This window comes from Rhincodon typus, chromosome 1 (genome assembly GCF_021869965.1).
Source record: "Rhincodon typus isolate 14 chromosome 1, sRhiTyp1.1, whole genome shotgun sequence".
Taxonomy (NCBI): Eukaryota; Metazoa; Chordata; class Chondrichthyes; order Orectolobiformes; family Rhincodontidae; genus Rhincodon; species Rhincodon typus.
Window position 1 is genome coordinate 96,936,218 of NC_063332.1, and position 8,850 is coordinate 96,945,067.

Genomic DNA, 8,850 nt, shown 5'->3' on the forward strand with positions numbered 1-8,850 from the left:
ACAAGTTGACTGAGTGGGAAAAATGCATGGCAGATGAAGTACAATATAGGTAAATGTGAGGTTATCCACCTTGTTAGCAAAAACAGGAAGGCAGATCATTATCTGAATGGCAATAGATTGGGAAACAGGGAGATGCAATGAAACTTGGGTGTCCTTGTACAACAGTTACTGAAAGTAAGCATGCAGGTAGTGAAGAAGGCAAATAGTATATTGGTCTTCATAGTGAGAGGGTTTGGGTACAGGAGCAAGGATGTCTTGCTGCAAACATACAGGACCTTGGTGAGGCCACACCTGCAGCATTGTGCAGTTTTGGTCACTTTATCTGTGGAAAAATGTTCCATTATCATAGAATCCCTACAGTGTGGAAACAAGTCCACACCAACTCTCCGAAGAACATCCCACTCAGACTCACCTGCCTCACCTATCCCTGTGACCCATGGCTATTTCCCATGGCTAATCCACTTAACCTACACATCCCTGAACACTATGGGAAATTTAGCATGGCCAATCCACCTAACCTGCACATCTTTGGACTGTGGGAGAAAACCGGAGCACCTGGAGGAAACCCACACAGACACAGGGAGAATGTGCAAACTCCACACAGTCAGTCGCCCAAGGCTGGAATTGAACCCTTGTCCCTGGTGCTGTGAGGCAGCAGTGCTAACCACTGAGCTACCATGCTGCCCTTTTCTTTAATATAAAAAACACATTATGAAGGAAGTAAAACAAAGGTTTACCGGACTGATTCCAGAATGGTAGGACTGATGCACAAAGTGAGACTAGATCAGTTCAGGATTGTGTTCAGCAGAGTCTAGAAGAATGAAGGAGTATCTTGTGGAAACTTACAGAATTCTAACAGAACCAGACCGGGTAAATGCAGGAAGGATGTTCCCAAAGACCAGGAGTCCAGAACCAGGGGTCACAATCTAAGGGCATGGGGTAGGCCATTTAGAACTGAGATGAGGAGAAATTTGTTCACCCAGAGAATGGTGAGCCTGTGGCATTCTCTGCCACACAATGTGGTTGAGGTCAAAATATTATGTGTTTTCAAGAAGAAGTTAGATGTATTTCTCAGGGTTAAAGAGATTAAAGGGTATGGGGAGAAAGTGGGGACAGGATACTGAGTTGGATGATCAGCCATTGTTATATTTCTGCTCCTATTTTCTAAGTTTCTATGTCTTGTTTACTTTGCTCTCAGTAGAGAGGTCCAAATTTCTCCCTTTCACGCCCCCTTAATTCATACCCATTTTACATCTCGTTATCTCCTTCACCACCACAAAGAATCCCCTTGTCTGTACACCATCTGTTCCATCACTCCATCTCCGTTGCTCTCAAAAATATAAAATAACCCATTTTCCAACATTTTTCAGTTCTGAATAAGTCATACTGGACTCAAAACGTCAAATCTGTCTCTCTCTCTACAGATACCACCAGACCTGCTGAGTTTTTCCAGCGTTCTTTGTGTTTGTTTCAGATTTCCAGTGTCTGCACTATTTTATTTTTACTTATGTAGGAATAAATGGGTCATTCTCAGAATGACAGGCTTTCATTACTGGGTCATTGGAAGGGTCAGTGCTAAGTACATAACTGTTCACAGTCTATAATAAATGATTTGGATTTTAAATATTTCCAGATTACCAAACTGAATAGAAACTTAAATTGTGAGGACTGTGCAAGGAGATTTCAAGAGGAGTTGGAGACCCAAAATGAATGAGCTAGAATATGGTAGATAGAATATAACATAAGTGTGATTTGGTCTCCTTAACTAAGGAAGATTGTTCGTGTCAAAGAAGGACTACAACTGAAGTTTATCAGATGGGATGTTGGGATTGTCTTAAGAGGAGTGATTGAGAACATTGAGTCTATATTCTCTTCAGTTCTGAATAATGTGAGGTGATCACATTGTAATTTATAAAATTTGGAGAGGGCATGGCAGAGTGGATGTAAGTGGGATGTTATGCCTGATTGCTGATTCTAGAACTAGGGGCATTATCTCAGAACAACAGGTAGATCAGTTAAGACTTAGAGGAGAAGGATTTTTTTTCACTTAGAGGGTGGAGAATCTTTGGAAATCTCTAGCTCAGAGGTCTGGGAAACTCAATCATTGAGCAGATTCAACTCAGAAATTGATATACTTCGGGGGGCTAAGAGGAGGGATATGGAAACATGACACTGAAGAGATGATCAGCAAGAAGCAAAAGCAGAAATTCGCTCTGGTCCAGTGAAGGTTGTTCTTCGGAGATTGAGGCTAAGGCATCATTTGTGGTGGGGTTCAATTTCCAGACACTAACAACCTATATATTTTTGATTAGCACAAAAACATTACTTTAAAAAATATTAGTTGATCAGAAAAGATAAGCAGGTGAAAATATTGTTGTTAGAGAAACGGCACTAAATGTTTAGCTCCAGTGCAAATGTTCTGCCTGGTGAAAAACATCTCTGCATGCAACTATGGAAAGCAATAGCAAGAGTCATGCAGGTGACGACAATCCATCAGGTGCAGATTACTGGAACAGCATCATGCAGTGTAAAACTATTCTCAAAGGTAGCATCTGCCATTAAATATTAAATATAATTCAAACCATGTACTGATAAAGCGCAATTTATTTAAATACTTTCTAGACTTTACATTTAAGTACATCTGACTGAAAATGAATCTGCATGTGGTTACTGAAAACTGCCTTTGAAATTGAATCTGACCTATGTGTATCCCTATTTAGTGCATCGTATTTAAGACAGGCAATGTGCTGAACATAAGGAGCACAGCTCTTACCAGAGGCATTGATTTAACTTGGAAATTGAGCAACTGGGCATATTGAGAGCAGGATCGACGTGTTTTTAGCACATGTGTGCATCAAAAGGAATCCATGATCCCAATCTACCTGTTTGAGAGTACTGATTGTTCTCTAAACTCCCTGGCCTGTCTACTTTCAGGAGTCAATACAAAAGGACTATGCCGAGTTCAGTTGTTGATTTTATTATTGTGCAGATTATGCTGTCTACAATGCCGTAATGTCACATAAACTGCAAAGATATTTATTGACTGATTTGAATCGACTCCATAATGATGAATATTAAGGACTTCATGTATAATTTAGCTGTTTACACTTGAGACACATCTTATACTTCTTATTGCCATCTTACTTCATTTCTTATGTGGATACTATAATTATATCATATATCTTATTCGTTATTTATTTTTGTCTGGATGGCTAATGTGTTATGTACTCTAATCCTGTCTAGTTCCTGGTGAAGGTTTGGTAATTGCATTATTTATCTCGCTTTGATACAGCTTGTTTTGCCAGAGGTGAGGTAATAATTGACACTAAATGATCAAGATCAAGCCACAGACAGGCTGCATTAAGCAACACCACTTGCTATAAGTATGAGATAATGAATGAAATTGGCTACCCCAATAACAAAATACCACATGTCAATGCAGCAGATATATCGCAATTGAATCATATTCATCTTTTTGACTGATGCAATACATGGTATGTAAGATAGAGCTAGTTGAATCTGGGCTAGCACTACAATGATAAAGCACAATTATACTTCCATACAAGTCAGCAGGCATGTAGTTTTTAAACACTAGATGATTTTTTTGGCACATCATGAGGATGAGATCCAGTCATCTTTCAAAACTGAAGATGTGCTGAAGAAGAGTAGCTTGACTTGATATCCTTTCCTACCTCACCATAATGCTTTCAAAATAAGAAGGAAAAATGACAGTAGTGTCGGGGAGTGGGGGTGGAAATCATGCACCTCATTTCCAAAAAACAAGCAGGTGACAGGAAGAAAAAAAATGATCCAAGTCTAAGAGCTTGTGGGAAAGAGAAAAAGGGGAGAAACAGACTGCGACTGACCTTTTTCCACCTCATTCAGATTAGCAGCTTGCAGTGACAAGAGATAGAAGAAACAAGAGATTTTCTGAGTTTATTCTTTTTCAACACACTGGAACAATATAATGCAGCAGAAAAAAAGCAGCTTATTTATTTTATTTAGCAGCTTATCTATGGCTTTCATTTCTCCCTCCATATTTTGAGTTTTGTGTTTGATTTCTCTAATTTTCTTTAATTTTCTTACACTCTCTTTATCAGAGCCACATGTTCTGCCAGGGTCACAGACATCCTTGTTGATCACAATGCACCTATTCTTGTGAAATAATTATGATGGCATAGTTTGTTAACTATTTTGTTTCTTCACTGTAAATCCATTTCTCACTTTCAATTTCCTCCCTTCCTTTCCTGATAGCACCTTTTGTTGCACAGATATGGTTCCACAGAGATGACTGTCCACAGACCAATTGACCTCTCCCCATTGTATGCCTGACCAATGGGTATCAGTAGAATGTTTGACTGTGGAGGCCATTGCATTGAACCTGATTCTGTTATCCCCTGATATCCACATTCCTGCATTTTTCAGCAGAGTTTTCCAAGATTTAAAGTAGGAGTTTTAGCCGATTCTGCCTCTCCTTTGCTCAGGGGAACTGAGGGGTGCCCTTAAACCACAATTGCCATATGTTTGAGATTGAATAACTCAGCACAGACTAGGAAACCAAAGTGAGGCTTTCCTGGCACTGATTTACGCAGTAACACACTGGACTGTGCAACTACCCAGTAACCGTCCTTACTCTAACGACTGGTTTATCAGATACAACTTCAGAAGCATTATTAACATTGTAGAAATTAGATTGTAGAAATACACTGACAATCTCTAAAATCAAACTTTTAAATAAACCCAGTAATTCAGAGTTTGTGATATCAAGTGGTACAGGCAGATTATGGTAACAGTCCAGTAAACAAAACTGGCTGGTTTAATTAGTGGCTAACATTGGTCTTTTGGTTTTCTATGGTATCGTGTGTTCCCCAGATGTCAGGAAATTCCGCAACTAGTAGCTATTTCTTCGCCTGCTGACAAAAACCCTACTTTTGCAAAAATGAGTTGACAAAACATACAGAACAGGTTCAAGCTAGTCACCATTGACTTAGAGCAGTGACTATGAATTTATGTTCTTGGACCTAATGTCACAGGTTATCAAGCAATAAATCAGTAGTCTTTTTTTTATTCATTTACAGGATGAGGGCATCGCTGGCGAGGCAGCATTTATTGCCCATCCCTAAATGCCCAGAGGGCAGTAGAGAGTCAACCACATTGCTGTGAGTCTGGACTAACACGTAGGCCAGACCAGGTAAGGATGACAGTTCCCTTCCCTAAAGGACATTAGTGAACCAGATGGGTTTTTCCAACAATCAACAATGGGTTCATGGTTATCATTAGACTCCTTAATTCCAGATATTTATTGAATTCAAATTCCACTGTCTGCCATGGCGGGATTCAAACCTTGGTCCCCAGAACATTATCTGAGTCTCTGAATTAACAGTCCAGTGATAGGCCATTACCATAGTATACTACTCAATCCTTCTGTACAATAATGTCCATGTTCCATTGTAAAGTGACATTTTACCAAATGACCAACAATTAATGCAGCTTCCATCCACAGGACTGAACACCTACAGCATCTCATTTTAATGTAATTAACAGAACAAGCCTAAAGGTGCTTCACAAGAATTATAACAGTCCATATTTTTCATAAAGTTCTGAAAGATACCACAACAGGAGACCAAAATCACCATCAAAAAGCTATGATTTAAATAGGAACCTGAAGGAGGAGAGAATAATAGAGATGGAAATGTCAGGCATGGTATTGCAGACTTTAGAACCTCGGTTACAGAAGGCACTGGCACCAGTGATAGAGGGATTATAATCAATGATGTGGGAGAAACCAGTATTGAAGTGCAGGGATCATGGGGGAAGTAATTTAGAAAGGAAAGGGTCAGGCCATAGAGAGATTATACACAAGAATAAGAACTTTAAATTAAAGGATACTGTTAGACTGGGATCCAACATAAGCCAGCAACTACAGGGGCTATGGATGAACAGGACTTGGTAGGAATTTGGATTCAAAGAGTTGAGTTCAGATGAGCTGATGTTTATTGTGGGTGTGAGGGAGAAGTTGGGAAGTCATTCAGAGAGCACTGTAATTGGCAAGTCTGAAGCTAACAAATGCATGGCTGAAGGTTTCAGGTGAAGTTGAAACATTGTGAAATGGACAGTGTTATAAAGGTGAGAGTAGGTAGTAAAAGTTGGAGTTGGAGGCTCAGCATAGAGCAAATTAAGATGCTGAAGCTGCACACAGCACAGTTCAGCCTTAGACAGTAGCTAGGGAGGGGTAAAGGAGTCAGTAGCCATAGAACAGAACGTGTAACATCAGATTTCATTAAGGCATTTAATAACAGTGAATAATAAATTCTGACTTTGAACGATAACTGAAATTTGAAATGAACATCAGATAAGATATATTATAGCTCGCTAAATCAAAACATACTAGGTTACACAAAAAAATTACCCCACCAATTGGAGCAATGTAAGAAATAGAAGTTGGAATAGATCACTTAGCTCTTCAAATCTGTTCCATCATTCAATAAGATCGTGGTCGATCTAACCAACTTCACAATAACAAGTAACCAAGCTATGCTTATCATGTTTTACATGTGGTCTCTTTAAAGCATCATGACATTCACAAAGAGGTCTTTGGAAAATGTCTTTTCCTTGTTGACTGCTCCACAACAACATCAATATTCTGAGGCACTTCAATGCTTCAGCTGAACATAACAGTTCACTTCTTAATTGAATAACTTATACCAAAATTTCACCATACACTGTAAAATGCCACTGGTTTTTATGTTCCTGGGTGCTGTAAATGAGCTGCATCACTGGATGACATGAGTTAGCTCAACTGCATCAGTTTCTGATGTTCCAATTAGGTTGCTCACAATGTCCTGAAAATGCTAGCAACAGGCGATCAGGAATATTGAAAAAGAGCTGCCTGTTGCATGATCAGTTTCTTGACTGGGGTGGCACATTATGCAGGTGGAAAATAGGATACTCAACGGTCAAATACATTTTGCTTCATCTAAAGCGATCTTGCCTTCTATGGTCCTCCAGCCACATTATGCAGAAGCTGCCAAATTGATGTTTCCCGAAAGTTCACAAGGTTATTATGCCATCATAATTATTGCAATATGCTACTAGTGACCTTTGACACCAACTACTACAACGTGTGTGGGGTCAGGGGAAGGTTACCTTGTTTACATTGGCCATGGCTACTGAAACAGGCACAGTTGTGGGTGTCAGCAGTCACTGCCTTTCCCATAATCTTGGCATTGGTGGTATATTTAAGTGTGAGATGCCAGCTTTGAAGGGTGTGAACTCTTGTGTCCCCAGATAATGTCCCAGTATTAGCCATTTTCATAAGAATTCAATAAACATTGCAGAGAATCTCTTAACCTTTGGGGACCCTGGCTATGATCCCAGGAATCATATATATTTGTCTTCTGTGTATTCTGCTGCCTCTTCTTTGGTTTACAGGGCTATACAGTCAAGTCACACACAAGGAAATTGCCAGCTTGGAGTTTTCCTTCTTGATCCCCTCTATATTAAATGCATTTATTCAGGCTGGCAACAGATTTTGCCACAACAAGATTCAGCAAAAACTATGGAGAAGGACAGAACTCAACATTTGTTTTGGGGTTAAGGCCTATTTCTATTTCTTCTGGACCTTTGGAAGAAATTCCCCAAGATAGTCTTGAAATTTTGAGCCAGAGACTGGGACCAATCTCAGGAGGATCTACTGCTAGATATTGCCTTTTAAGAAAGCATCAGTATGAAACTTTGATTTTTATTGCATTTCCATCAGAGATTTACAGTAACTGCAGTAGCTACAATTTGCATGAATAAATATTTAAGACAATCTGAAACCAACATAATTGCTAATGTAGAAAAGGCTGTTTTAACAATATATCACAACACTTCTCACTTCCAATTTACTGTTTGGTGCATTTTAAGCAATACAACATTTTTAATATTCCAGTTTAGAAGTGAAAACTGAAATCCTGACTTAAAACACCTGGGCGCAGAGCAAATCTGAACATTTCCATCACTAAACACACCTTTGAGGATGCTATTCTGTGAAATAAAGCAGGTAACATTTTATATCAGCACGCCTTCAGCCCTATTCCCTCTCATCTACCATAAATCTGCGGTAGGTTTCTTGTCAGAAACTGGATCACAGCATTCCAAACAGAATGCACAGCAGAACAAAGCAACATAGCATTTTGACACTAAAGCCTTTGTTCCTCTGTTTTTGTTTGTGCTTATTGTATGTGGCACAACTACCTCAAAGTAGTTTGCTGGCGTCATCCTTTAGCTTATCGGATTATTTCATACCATGCATCTTCAGTGGTAGATGCCATTCAGACATCTGTCTCTTGGTCTCCAAATGGCTCTAGCTCTATAAAGTCATGTTAAAAATAATCTTACATTGTAGCTGTATACCAATGGTCTAAACTCCAACATTTCTTTCTCAAACTACTGCTTGTTAGAAGAAGGCAATTTTAAAAAGTTCCTTTTCAATCCACGGAGCAGGCAGTATATGGATGGAAGAAGGAACTAGCACATAGCTTACAATAGATTATAAAGTATATTGAAAAGAAAATACCACACAAAAAGAAATTACTACCTTCAAGTTTAATCATCTGTCAAATAACTCAACAGTTCTCAATTTAAAATTTAGAAATTGCCATTTGCAGTGTAAGCATCTGTGCACTGTGTCTATTATTCAAAAATAGAGATTTTGCATTCATGTTTTAGCATTGCAAACAATAATTTTAGATGTAAGCTTTACTGCATTTGCGTCCTTTGACAAACAAATACATAATTTTCTGGCATACACAAATGTTCCATTGTGTATTTTAAGTGTGTTACATAGTCGAGGAATTTTCAAAGTTA

General features: G+C 38.9%; 1 protein-coding gene across 1 annotated transcript in view; it reads right to left on the bottom strand.

Annotated features, from left to right (window-relative positions):
* slit2 (slit homolog 2 (Drosophila)) overlaps nucleotides 1–8,850 on the bottom strand; it is a 426,057-nt gene that overhangs the window by 38,656 nt on the left and 378,551 nt on the right. The window lies entirely within an intron of this gene.